This window comes from Phocoena sinus, chromosome 1 (assembly GCF_008692025.1).
Source record: "Phocoena sinus isolate mPhoSin1 chromosome 1, mPhoSin1.pri, whole genome shotgun sequence".
Taxonomy (NCBI): Eukaryota; Metazoa; Chordata; class Mammalia; order Artiodactyla; family Phocoenidae; genus Phocoena; species Phocoena sinus.
The window spans coordinates 10,343,653-10,355,988 of NC_045763.1; the positions used below are offsets into that span (position 1 = coordinate 10,343,653).

Genomic DNA, 12,336 nt, shown 5'->3' on the forward strand with positions numbered 1-12,336 from the left:
CCCAGGTCGTCGAGCCCGCGAGAACAGAGGTCGGGGCCCCGGGGAGAACACGCCTCTGAACCAGGGCGGCCCGGGTCCGGGCCCTCGGGGTGTGTGCAGCCCGGGTCTGGGACCTCCGGCAGCGGCGCGTCGGGGTCTGCTCAGCCGGGGGTCGCGGCCCTAGGCTACCGCGCGGGCACCGCGGGTCCCGGAGGCCGTGCGGCCGGCGCCAACCGACGTCACTTCCGACCGGAGCCAAGATGGCGGAGGCGCGGCCGCGGGCTCCTGGGCCGGCGGAGGGGCGGCGGCGGCTCGGGCGGCGGCTCTCGGCGCTCTGAGGCGTGGGGCGCGGCGGGCGCAGGTAAGAGGCGGCCGGGGCGGGTGGCTTCCGGGACGGCGGCGGGCTCGGCGCCGGGACTCTCGTTCCTGCCCGCGAGGAGCGAGGCGGCAGGGGCGACACGCCGGGGACCCGGGCGTGCAGGGCCGGGCGGGCCGGCGGGCGCGCCCCTTCCGAGGTTGCGAGGTTCCTGTGTCCCGCGCCCGCGGGAGCCCCGGAACGAGGCGCGGCCCGCCGGCAGCCCGGTGGCGGTCCGGGGTCAGTCCGTCCCGCGACGAGCACCTCGGCCCGGCCTTGGGGCCCGGCGCCGGGAAGTAGTAGGGTCCGCTTTGTCGCTGTTGGTTTGCCGCGCGCCCCGCGGGGAGGACGCGTGTGGGCTGCGGGGCGGCGGCGCCGGGCGGGCGGCTGCGACCCCAGCGGGACCCCGGGCGCCCGCGCGTCCCAGGGCCGTTCCAATTTCAAGTCGTCTTGCTTCTCTTTTTTGTGTTGCAGCCGAACGTGTCTCTCACACTTGCGTTCTGAATTTGTTTTGTGTCTCGCGTCTTTGTGTTTCCTCAATCCACAAAGTGTGGTTTAAGCCTGGGAGTGTTCTCCCTCGGTAATCCCATCATAGACCCACCGGTGTTTTTGTTTTTAACAGACATGCAGTTCTCTCTTACTCGTTTTGTTACCAAAGATACCCACGAACCTGTTTTTTTCATGGTGGCAAGTGAGACACGAAGTAGACCAAACAGGTCAGCGTCTTTCCCACACCTTCGTGGTTGCTCCCGACCCACACGTGAACCACTGGACCGGGAATAACCCCACATCGACCCGGGAAGCCCACATTCCCTCAACTACGCAGCTGTAATTTCCCCAGAGAGGACACGCATGCTGGCCCCTCATCTTCCGTTCAGCGATGCATTGGGGTTTTGGTTCTATTTCAGAGGTGGAACGCCCTTTGGTGAATCCCAGTTAAGTCTTTAAATCCCTCTAATCAGACACTAAAATGGTACTACCCAGAAGGCGATTAAAGTGTTACTTAAAGTTTTTGTTTACTACAGAAAAGCAACCACAGTGTTTAACAAATGGAACCTTTCAGTGATTCTCTTAAGATGCCAGACTTCATCTCCATTTGATCAGTTGTGTGCAAGTATTGGGGAAATGTAGGCCTTTAAACGTTGGTTGATTTTTTTTTTAACATGTTATGAAATGTGCTGTACAAATATTAAGGAGGAGGAACTGAGAGACATATGGTATGTTCCTTTTTAGTAGGGTCTTGCTTTTGAGATGGCATGCAGCTGCCCCTTCATTCTCCAGAAGCTAACTTACACTCATTTGCCCACATTCTTTTACATGTAGAATCTCAGTGTAGCCTTGAGAGGACCTTTAAAGATCATCCAACAACTCATTTCAAGCGATGGAAACTGAGATGGAAATTCACAGCAGGACTAACATTTGTTCACAGGTTCTGGTGTTCCAGGGCTCTTTTTACACATCTTTTTTGGTTTGGTTTAAATAAGTTAATACATTTGTAGTGGTTAGAAAAGTGCCAGGCATGTAATCATAACGCTCAATAGAGGTTCGCTTTTGTTGATTCTGAAGGTGGTTTCTTTCATTGAAAAGTTGGCATATTCACATTTGTTTTTTCTCATTTTGTGGCCAGTTCCTGAAACAATTCGGTATAAATTTGTAATAATGTATTGATATTCGTTTTGTAAGTACAAAACGTAACAAAAGATTCTCACTGTAGGACAATTTGAGAATGGAGAAAAGTACAAAGAAGGAATAGAAATCAGCCATTCCCTTCCCACTCCTCAGATAACCACTGTGAACATTTTGGCAGACCTCATTCTCCTCCCTGTCTCTCTTGGTGTGCATGAGTATTTCTTTCCTTGTATATATTTATTCACTTCTATATATTTACATTTTCTACAGTATTGATACCATATATACTGTTTGTCTTCCCTTACGATATTGTGAGCATATATCCAAGCCACTAAATCTTATTCAATATGATTTTTAATGGCCATGTCATATATGCACTGGCCATAATTTATTTATCAATTCTGTATTGATCAGTAAGGTTTCTATTAGCCTGAGATTTTCTTTTCGTTAAGATTTGTTTAAAAGGTTTTTCTATTGTGAATTTTAAAGTTCTGTCATCTTTTAAGATACGTGAGAATGTAAATTCTGTTTTTTAGCCTCTAAACACTCATTCTTCCTGCCAATGCAGTTTTAAGAAATAGCACTCCATTTCAGCTCCCGTTTTTTTTTCTGCGGTACGCGGGCCTCTCACTGTTGTGGCCTCTCCCGTTGCGGAGCACAGGCTCTGGACGCGCAGGCTCAGCGGCCATGGCTCACGGGCCCAGCCGCTCCGCGGCATGTGGGATCTTCCTGGACTGGGGCACGAACCTGTGTCCCCTGCATCGGCAGGTGGACTCTCAACCACTGTGCCACCAGGGAAGCCCTCAGCTCCCTTTTATTGTCCTCCTTCAGTCGGGTCTGTGCAATTACATACATATGTCTGCACGAATATTCTTTTGATTATTTTACGTTAGATGTTTATTTATTCATGGGGCTGTTGCTTTATGCTGCCCATCTCTTTTCAAGTTCCAGATCTGATTTACAAACCTTTTAAGTCCTGTTACATCATCGACTTTCCGGGATGGAAAGCACCTTAGGTTATTTACTATTTTCATGTCTTCTGACTTGATTTTCATGCTATTTTTAATCCCACCAGCAGAAAAAAAGCCTGTGGGCTGCACTAGAAAACTCCACAGTGGGGACTGAAAAGGGAGTAGGTGGACAGTGGGGGAAAATTGTCAAGCTTGCGTGGCAACGTGTAGATCCAGGGAGTTTCCAAATGATGGGGATGTTACCTGACAGAGACTACTACTGATACTGCTGACGTGTGTCTGGGGCTGTGCCGTTTGCCTGGAGCTCCTCAGTTATGCTCTCACTCCTCCCGGCACTTGGTGAGAGGTCTGGGGTCCTGTTCTGGCTCTTTACTTTTGAAGTTAGTTGTTTATAGTTAGAGCCGATAAAATCATCTGAAGGCAGTACTTAGGCTCCACTAAAGCAGGGTTTCTTGGCCTCAACATGGTTGACTTTGGGGTTGGGTAATTTGTGTGGGCTGACCTGTACCTTGTAGGATGTTTGGCAGCATCCCTAACCTCTACCCCCCAGATGCCAGTGGCACCTCCACCAGGTGTGACAGTCCACAGAGTCTCCAGGCATTACCAGATGTCCGTCCCTTGGGGGGGGGCAAAATCTCCCCATTTCGCAGCCACTGCATTAAAGGAAAGTCCATCAGACTGGGTGGTTGAATCACTGAAGCGGTTTATGGAATCTCTGTAGTCACAGAACTGGAAGAATATACTGTTCAACGCATGGTTAACCTCAGGTCCCCACTGAAGCCAGGGAATGGACCTACTGTGGAAGTTCTTTCCTGAGTTTGGTTTTATGACTTTGTTGAATGGTCACTTTCAGAAATTTTGCTTTGGCGTCCCTTTCGTGGCAAGAGGTAAAGCGATGTGAGGTAACCTGGAAACTACGGAGGAGTTTTCATGACATAGGATCAGCGTTCCCAGTGTGTAGGTTAAATTATTAGGAATTTTAAATAAATTTGCATAGAGTTGATACCTGGTGAATAATTTAAGCTTGTGGTCTGTTATACTGAATAACACGGAAACAATGGTCTTTCCTAGAAAATGAGACTTAGTGAAGCAACCCCTTAAAAACTGATGATAAAAGTCTAGTTTTTCTAAAATCTTTTTTTTTTTAAACCACCGGTTCAGGGTTATGCACTGAAAGTGATAAATTTGTCCTGAAGAAATAAAGTTTACTTTTGAAGTGCTTACTAACTATTACTTTATAATTTAGAGATAGGTTATTGATTTTTATGGCAAACATGCAACTTCCCCTGGGGAAAAAAAGTGTAAGTTGTCAAATCTTTATTTGAATTATTTAAAAGAACAGTATAGATTGAAATTTTATCGAGGAATAAGTAATCTTTAATCAGTAGTAATAGTAATAATAATAATAATGAGTAATTTAGCACTTAACAGATAAATAAAGCAGAAAAGAAGAGACGTGCTCTTGGACCACATTTGGTAATGGGCTGGTTTTCTGAATTACAGAGTATCTGAATGTACAGAATCACATTCATGCACTGGGATGAATGCATGTGTCATTTAAATATTCTTTCTTAAAGAGAATGCCTTTCATTCCCCACCCTGACTTCCCTGAAGCATGTATTAGAGTTATTGTATGTAATAAATCTGGTTCATTTGGAGTGAATTATACTTATAATATTTTTCTCAGTACTATATAATGTTTATTCTTAGGGTCTTGGTTCACGTCATCTACTCTGTTTTCATTTATTAGTCCTTTGGAGCATACAATAAAGGAGGTTTCACTGAATACTTATATATTTGCCAGCCATTTTGGTGAAAAGCGTATTTTGTAGCTCTTGCAATAAATCATATGATAGGCTTTGCTTTGGAAGAGCTAAATTACTTCTTGGCGCAGTTTGCCTGAAATATGGAAAGCTAAGCGCAACTGTTAGTTTGATTATGGTGGGCAGCCTGTCTGGAAATTGGCGAAACTTTACATGTGCATATAAGTAGTTCCACTAAGACTTCATTAAACTCTGGTGGGAAAATTCTGTGGCATTTTCAAGTAATTTAAATGATGCCATCAATATTTGAAGAGAATTGTGAGATTCACCAAACCCTTATATATCAGTATGAATTCTGCACATTTCGTAAGACCTTATTAAGGCAGTGTAAATTAGGCATAAATTGGAGTATCAGTATAAAAATGAGATTCTAAATGTTTCCCATTCCGTGAGTCTTATTTTAGGGACTTTGCCGTAATTCTGAGAGGCCTCATTTTGAAGTACATCTAAAAGTAGGAATTTTAAAAAGAAGGACTCTTGGGATAAATTTAGACTCTTCATTGTGAAGCTCTGTTACCTCTGTTAGAGGTTATTGAGCAGGTCAGGTCACTTGTTCTGGGTGATAAATATTGTATCAGTGCAATTCCCTGGTAATTTATTTGAGCGCTACCTCGATATACAGAATAAACTATCTCACAGATCAAGCGCAGGGACTTCGTTATTTCTGGCCGTGGTAGGGGTAGGACAGTTATCTTCTCTCTCTTCTTCCTGTTTGAAAAGTGTGGACAGTGATTACTTCTGTTTTTTCCTGGGATGTTTTAAGAAGAATAGGTGAATATGTGAGCAATTTGAGATACTTTAGGTTTTTCAGAAACATTAATAGCGTTTTTCTTAGATACCTGTTTAATATAATAGGTATTGAGGGATAACGTGGCAGTTATTTTCAAGAGAAACACTTCCAAGTTATCTCTCAGTCCTAAAGGTTTTTGGCCTGTCCCATCCTCCCCCTACTGAACATGGTGGAGGGGGCGACTTTTTCTCCTAGTTTTTTCCACGCCTTTTGCACAAAGGCCAGTCCTTCATCTTCTACTCTTCTCTCTGGATAATTTTTCTCTTGGCAATTTCCTCTGTCCCTAGGCAACCCCTTGTGGCTGAAGACTTTTAAATCTCTGTCCCCCCACCTTGAAGGCAGTCTGTGGTGGGACCTTTTTTTCCCGTTTGATGGATGCAGCTTCCCCTGAATGTCTGGCCTCTCCTCAGAGCCTCTAACATGGAACTCGCCACCTTCCACTTAAATGCCATCCCTACTCCTGGCTGCCCTGTCTTTAAAATGTACACATTCTTCTTGTCAGTCACATACCAGATTTTGAACTCATCTTCACCATCTCTTTTTACCTCCTGTTCAGTTAGAAAACACATTCTGTTCATTCTTCCTCTGCAGTGCTAGTCATATTTTTTGTTTCTTTTCAGCTGTCATCTGTGTTTCAAACCTTTATCGCTTATCATCCAGATTCTTAACCGGCTTGCCTGGCCCCAGTCTTTCTGGCTGCCCTTTCCTCTCCTGCCTCCTCACTCTTTCCTGTCAATTTAACCTTCCTAAACTGTTAGGCGTTGCTTTGTTTGTGGCAGTTCTCGGTTGGAAACTCCTCTGGGGCAAGTTGCCCACCCCAGGTGGCCGAAGCTGCCTTGCTGATGGGCAGCCCTGAAAGCAGGCTCTTTCCCTGGCCTCCTTGCCTGCATACGTTCACCGGCTCTGCTTTTAAGTAATCCCTCTTCCGTCTTTCTCTGAAGACCCTCAGGGCCTGTGGAGTGGGTCAGGAGGGAGGCTGGGTGGATAATAACTCCTCCCTCACTACCTGGGGAACGTACGTTACACACAGGCCAAGTTTACTTTTAACCTGGAACTTAAACGCCCCTAGAACTATGCCATCTAACCTATCACTGCTCTGCACAGACCCTCACTTGAGTGGCACTGGCTGGCTTACTATAGCGGATGGCACCAAGGGGTTGTCTTTCATCCTCTGTATCATACATGGGGGGCGGGCATTCCTCTTTACCTTGAAACGAGAACCACAAATAATTTATTTTGAGGAAACATACTTCCCTTTAAACAATAAAAATTCATGTGTGTACAGAGCTTCTTAAACTGTAGAGCAGTACACAGACATTACTCTGCAAACAGTAGGTGTTGCTGTTATTTTAAAATGCTCTTGAGAACAGAAATAGTTACATATTTAGAGGATAGGCTCCAAACCTCAGTTTTATTTAAAGTAGAAGAGTCACTCCCTACCAGAATAATAATAAACTCTTGGGAGAAGACCTCTAGGGTCTCGTGGTGATTGTGAGCCCGGCATCTTAGTGAAATCTAGTTTCAGTTGTCACTTTATGTGGTGTGACTTTGTGATTTTGCCTTGTTATTCGCTTATGAATTTCAGAAGCCTCCTTGTCATTTATGTGTAGTTTGTGGAGGCTGAGTTTTCCTATGTATTTTATTGTGTAGGAAAAACCAAAAAAGCTCTGAGCAGCCACGTGTAAGGTGACTGTATTAATGCTCAGAAAGTGAGAAAGTGCATACTTGAGAGCCGGGACAAGAGCCTCACGTTACTGAAGCCTTCTTCCCTTTTAAAGGAAATTCAGAAGTATTTTGGGCGTTCTTGAAAATCTCTCAATTTTACATGTTTAATCACATAAGTAACATCTGTATTGGCAGCTCCAGTGGAAGAACAATAACTCAAAGGGCTCAGCTGAGAACTCATTTTATTTTGGGAATTGTGAAGTGAACTGTCACGGGGCATCTTTTGCTTTTAGAAAATTTGTGGTTGATTTGGAAGCTTGGCATTTGAGTGTTAGGAAAGAATCGACTTAATTTTCCTTTTATAATAATTTGAAGTTTTTACACATCTAACATAGGGGAACTGTTAGAGAAGTATCATTTCATAGGAACTTCTTTGAGTTTAATGCTGTTTTGTAGAATATACAGTCAGCAGCTGGTTCAGCTGTCCTTTTCTGGGGAGAGATGGGAGTTGTAATAATGATCTCGAATCTGTGCACAGTTCTCATCAGATAGCGGGGACTCGCTAGAAAGATGGAGAAATGGAAAGCATTTGTAGAATTATTGTAGAAACCCTAAACAAACCCTGAAATTTTTAATGTAATAAATTAAACGTTCAGCATAATATAATGACATAGATGTACACATTTAGTCAAAAGAATAGGGAGAGCGTATAATAGTAGCCATCTATAACAGCAGCAGGTAAATGATAAATAATCAGCAATTGCTATACGTTTATTGCTAAGCCAGCTCTTTATTAGTGGGTGCTTGGAGCAGTGTTTTTTGAAAAATTTCCTTTTAATTTTTTTTTTTTTTTCAAGTGAAGGAGAGATATTCTAAGGGAAGAAAAGAACCCTAAAGTGCCATAATCTAAATTTGGATTTATAGTACTCTCCTAGTTTATCTGCTGGTCTCTTACTTAACATTCTACTGTGGTGTTGTTTAACTTAGATGTTTCAAAAAACAAAAACTCTAATCAACCTCGTTGTCTCACCGGAGCTCTGTGGCTCTGAAGTCATTCAAAGCAGCGGACCTTCTGGTTTTCCCCTCAGTTCTGTGGAAACTGTTGTCAATATCGAATTATCTCACCTGGAGTAAATTCTCTAATCTCTGCTTCCTTATTTAGGTTGGTGTCAGGACACTGCTCTATGAATTTGGGGAATCAGGCTCTGGGATATTTGCCTGTGGTATTCTGGGCCTCATTGAGGAAACCAGTTTATTGAAATGGGAGAAATCACTGGCTTATTTGTGAGCGTTCTGTTCTCTTTGTATCTCTTAGTATGCACTTTAGGTGGGGAAATTCCTCTGTGTGATATGGTTTGTTATACCATTGCCTTTTGCCTTGGGTGGAAATCATTCTAGAGGGTAAGAAACATGAGCAGTTTAAAGCAGTAAGAGTTCATATTCTCTGATTTACCAAAGAATTACCAAATCCTTGCTGTATTCTCAGTCTCTTTACACGCGCGCGCGCACACACACACACACACACCCCAACACACAGACTCCTTTTGCTGAGAATGATAAACATACCAGTTTCCATGTTTTCCACTTTAGCGTATTTAATTTGGTGATATCTATCGTCTGCTTTTTAAAAGGAAGGTTGGGGATATATATTCTTCAGTGTGAAACTGGATGTTCTGGATGATTATTCTTGTGACATTTGTGTATTATTTCAGAAAAGGAAAACGAATGATTTTTCATTTAGCAAATCGCTAGGCAGATTCAATACTTACGAATTATGTGCTTTTGCTTAATCCAACGAATAGATGCTAAAAGTTTTCATATTGATAGCTAGAGTTTATAGATTGTAACTTGGTGATTCCATTCTTCTGGTAGGAATTATGAATGGTAGCTTTTTATAGTGAGTACATCAGCTGTGTTTGTTAATAAAAACTGCATTTGAGAAGTTGGCATAATTTAGATATTTTGATTATTTTTCTAGAAGTTTCTGGATCGCAAGAATCTTTTGGTTGAGAAAGCTGAGTGTTAAGCACTGTGAACCTACTCCGCAAAAAGCTTAATCGTCTCTGTGTTTACTACAATGATATTCATTTACCATGAGAGATCTGCTGTATGTAGTGATGAGTTTTAGAATAATTTTTTTAATGTAGGTCATAAACTTTCCAAGACTCCTTTTACAAAGTGGTATTTTTAAAACTTTTTTTTTGGCATCCAGTCCATTTTCCAGTGTATTTATGATTTTAAACATTTTGATACAGTCATGCTAGAGTTCTCTTATTTTTGTTTTACTCTTTGTCCATAAGCTGTGTGTTGCTTCCTGAATCTTAAAAGTTAGTTTCTTCTGAGTCTTGATGTTACAATGTGGGATTTTTTTTGTAATCTAAGAGAATAATTATAATAGTAGTGACCCCTAAGTGAATGTTGCAAATTTGAGTATTTTCCAAATAGCCCAAAAGATATAAACTGATTCAAAAGAATAATTGTAAAGTAATTATCAGTAACTTATAGGTGAATATGCGAATCAAATAATTATTTTCCTCATTCTTTCCCTTTCCTCCCAGACTTAAACTAATCTTAAAGAATCTGCTATTGCTTTTTCTTTAAAGGCTTTTCATATAGTTTTGTAGGTTTCACAAGTCTACAAAGGACAGGTACGACAGATTGATGTGTTAGACGTATTGCATTAATGTTAGTTTGTGTCTATCTTTTTTTTTTAATCTGCCTTATCTCAGAGGATGCGTGATAGAGGTATGGCTGGGGCTGCAGAGCCGGTCTGACCCTGGGACTGCATATTTCTATGGGGTTTCCTGCATATTTCTAGATTTTCTGGTCTCTGGCCTCCATGTCAGATGACAGCAGCTTAACAGTTGCTGAGGTTGTCTTGACTTTCTAAGGGACTTGCATTTGAATAAAGACCCTAATTATTTTATTGTTGCTGTATTCATACTGATCATGTATAATCAGATCATCTTTATGGTATTATTAAGCTAAATATTTGTAATGAAGATTTGCCCTAGAATTTGAAAGCAGTATCTTGAAAAGTTAAGTACGTGTATGTTATTAAAACCTTGGATCTGTAAAATCAAGATTAAGCTCTTAGTTTTGTAGGAGTGTATGCTGTTAGTAAAGTATAGTTGGTGATAGAAATTCACATGCTCTAAATCTGTATATCTGTCTGATATACTTTATCTGAAAAGCGTCAACAGGTAGAATAGAAGGGAAATGTAGACATACTAAAGAAGATTTGGTCAGGCATAGAAATCCAAAAAAGAAACTAAGACAGAATCCAGGGTCAGAGAAGTCCTAGGGATTTTAAGATTTTCATTATTTACCATTGGAAAACTGAAGACACTTAATTATTAAGCATTTTTTAAGGTTTGATAGAATTATTAAGTTTCGGTGATAGGTGTGGAAAGATTTCTCTTTGCTTCTACACTGATAGGATTGATACTTCAAGTTCTCACATTTGATAAAACTTAGACCTTGAGATATCTGAGTTAGATAAGGGGGTATATAAATCAATGCTATTGAAGTCAACACTGAATGTGAAAGGTACGTAGAATTGCCAGGCACTTCCACAGGGGTTTTGCAATCCTGGAGGAATCTTAAGGAAGTTATTCCAATGACAATGTTTAGAATCTGTAGTTGCTCTAAAATATATTATCATATTGTAGCTAGGACATGATTACTACAGTTCAGAGGTTCTCCACTGCGGGGGTATCTGGGGATGTGTGTAGGTATTTTGGGTTGTCAAAATGCTCGGAGGGACTGCCGGCATTGATTACGCAGGGCAGTGCTGCGTGGCCTTAATGGAAGGGACAGTCCTGCACAAGAGTTCTCCAGCTCAAAATGCAGTGGTCCTCTGTTGAGAGAGACTGCTAAAATCTCAGTTCTTTTCTTGTAACGTCCCTTGTTTTTAGTATAGTTTAATAAATCTAATTTAAAATATCATTTGAGAAGTCAGTGTCAGATTTGCAATGTTTTTGATTATTGTAAAATATTTTAGATATATAATATGACGGTGTTGTGAGTCAAGAGGGAGAAAGAAAAAAAAATGAGGGTGTGGTTTTTAGCAATTAGGATTAGAAGTGATAGGAGGATCTAAGCATACAGGGTAATTGTGAACCCTTAAACAAAGGTGTTGAGATCCTCTAGTCTCTGGAAAGAAATGATAGGTGCATTCCTATTTGGACCGAGAGGGAACAGACAGTGTAGAAAGTCAGAGAGAAGATTATTAATATCTGAATTGTATTGTAACTTTTTTACTAAGAAAAAGATTCATTGAGATAAATGGAAGACTAAGATGTTTCCAGTACTTTAATATTTTAGTTATTCATTTTTAGATGTCACAGTATCTAAGTGGTTTGGTTTGTGCCTGTGAGCCAGCAACTACAAAACGGGAGGAAAAGGAAGGGAAGATGTTTTAAATAAAGAGGGAAAACAGATGACAAGCAGATGGAAAGAAGGAGGCAGCATCTCAGAAAATGGCAGCTCCATTCTTCCATGTCCTTAGGATAAAAACCCTGGTGTCATCCTTCACTTCCTCTCTTTTTTTCATACATAGTATCGAATCTGGCAGCAAATCCTGGGGACTCTATTTTAAAAATAGATCCAGGATCCAATGACTTCTCATATCTCCTCTGCTACCTGGGCCAGGGCACTATCATCTCTTGCCTATATTGGGGCATTAGCCTCCTAAGAGGTCACCCTACCTCCTTACGGTCTCTTTTTAAATCTAAGTCACACTAGGTCACTTCTGCCACCTTAAGCCTCCCAGTGGCTTTCCATCTCTGGTTGGAAAAGCTATAGCCATTCTGGTGAACAGCGCTTACCTTGCGAAGCCTGTGCTTAAATCTGCCTCCCCTGTACCCCTCTCCACTCTGTACCATCACCTCCTGCACTAGGCCTCTCATCTACTGTGTACAGTCTTACTCCCTTACGATGCTCCTCCCCCATCCCTTCCTGACTCTCAGCTCTTCTCCTTCCAGCTTTTAGCAGATGTCCCTTCTCAGTGAGGCCTTCTCTGACCATACTGATGGATTCACAGGCAGTGAGATAGAGACAGTTTAAAATCCCTGTCTCCCTGTCCTTCCTCTCCATGTGCCTCTCTGTTTTTCTCTAAAGCAC

At 42.0% G+C, this 12,336-nt stretch overlaps 1 protein-coding gene across 1 annotated transcript in view; it reads left to right on the plus strand.

Moving 5' to 3' along the window:
• The first annotated feature begins 299 nt into the window (after positions 1 to 299).
• The window catches only part of LOC116758811 (PR domain zinc finger protein 2-like), a 71,737-nt gene continuing 59,700 nt past the window's right edge, over positions 300 to 12,336 (plus strand). The window contains exon 1 of the mRNA XM_032642078.1: positions 300 to 340. The gene's annotated coding sequence lies outside the window, so the exon portion shown is untranslated. The remainder of the gene's footprint in view (positions 341 to 12,336) is intronic.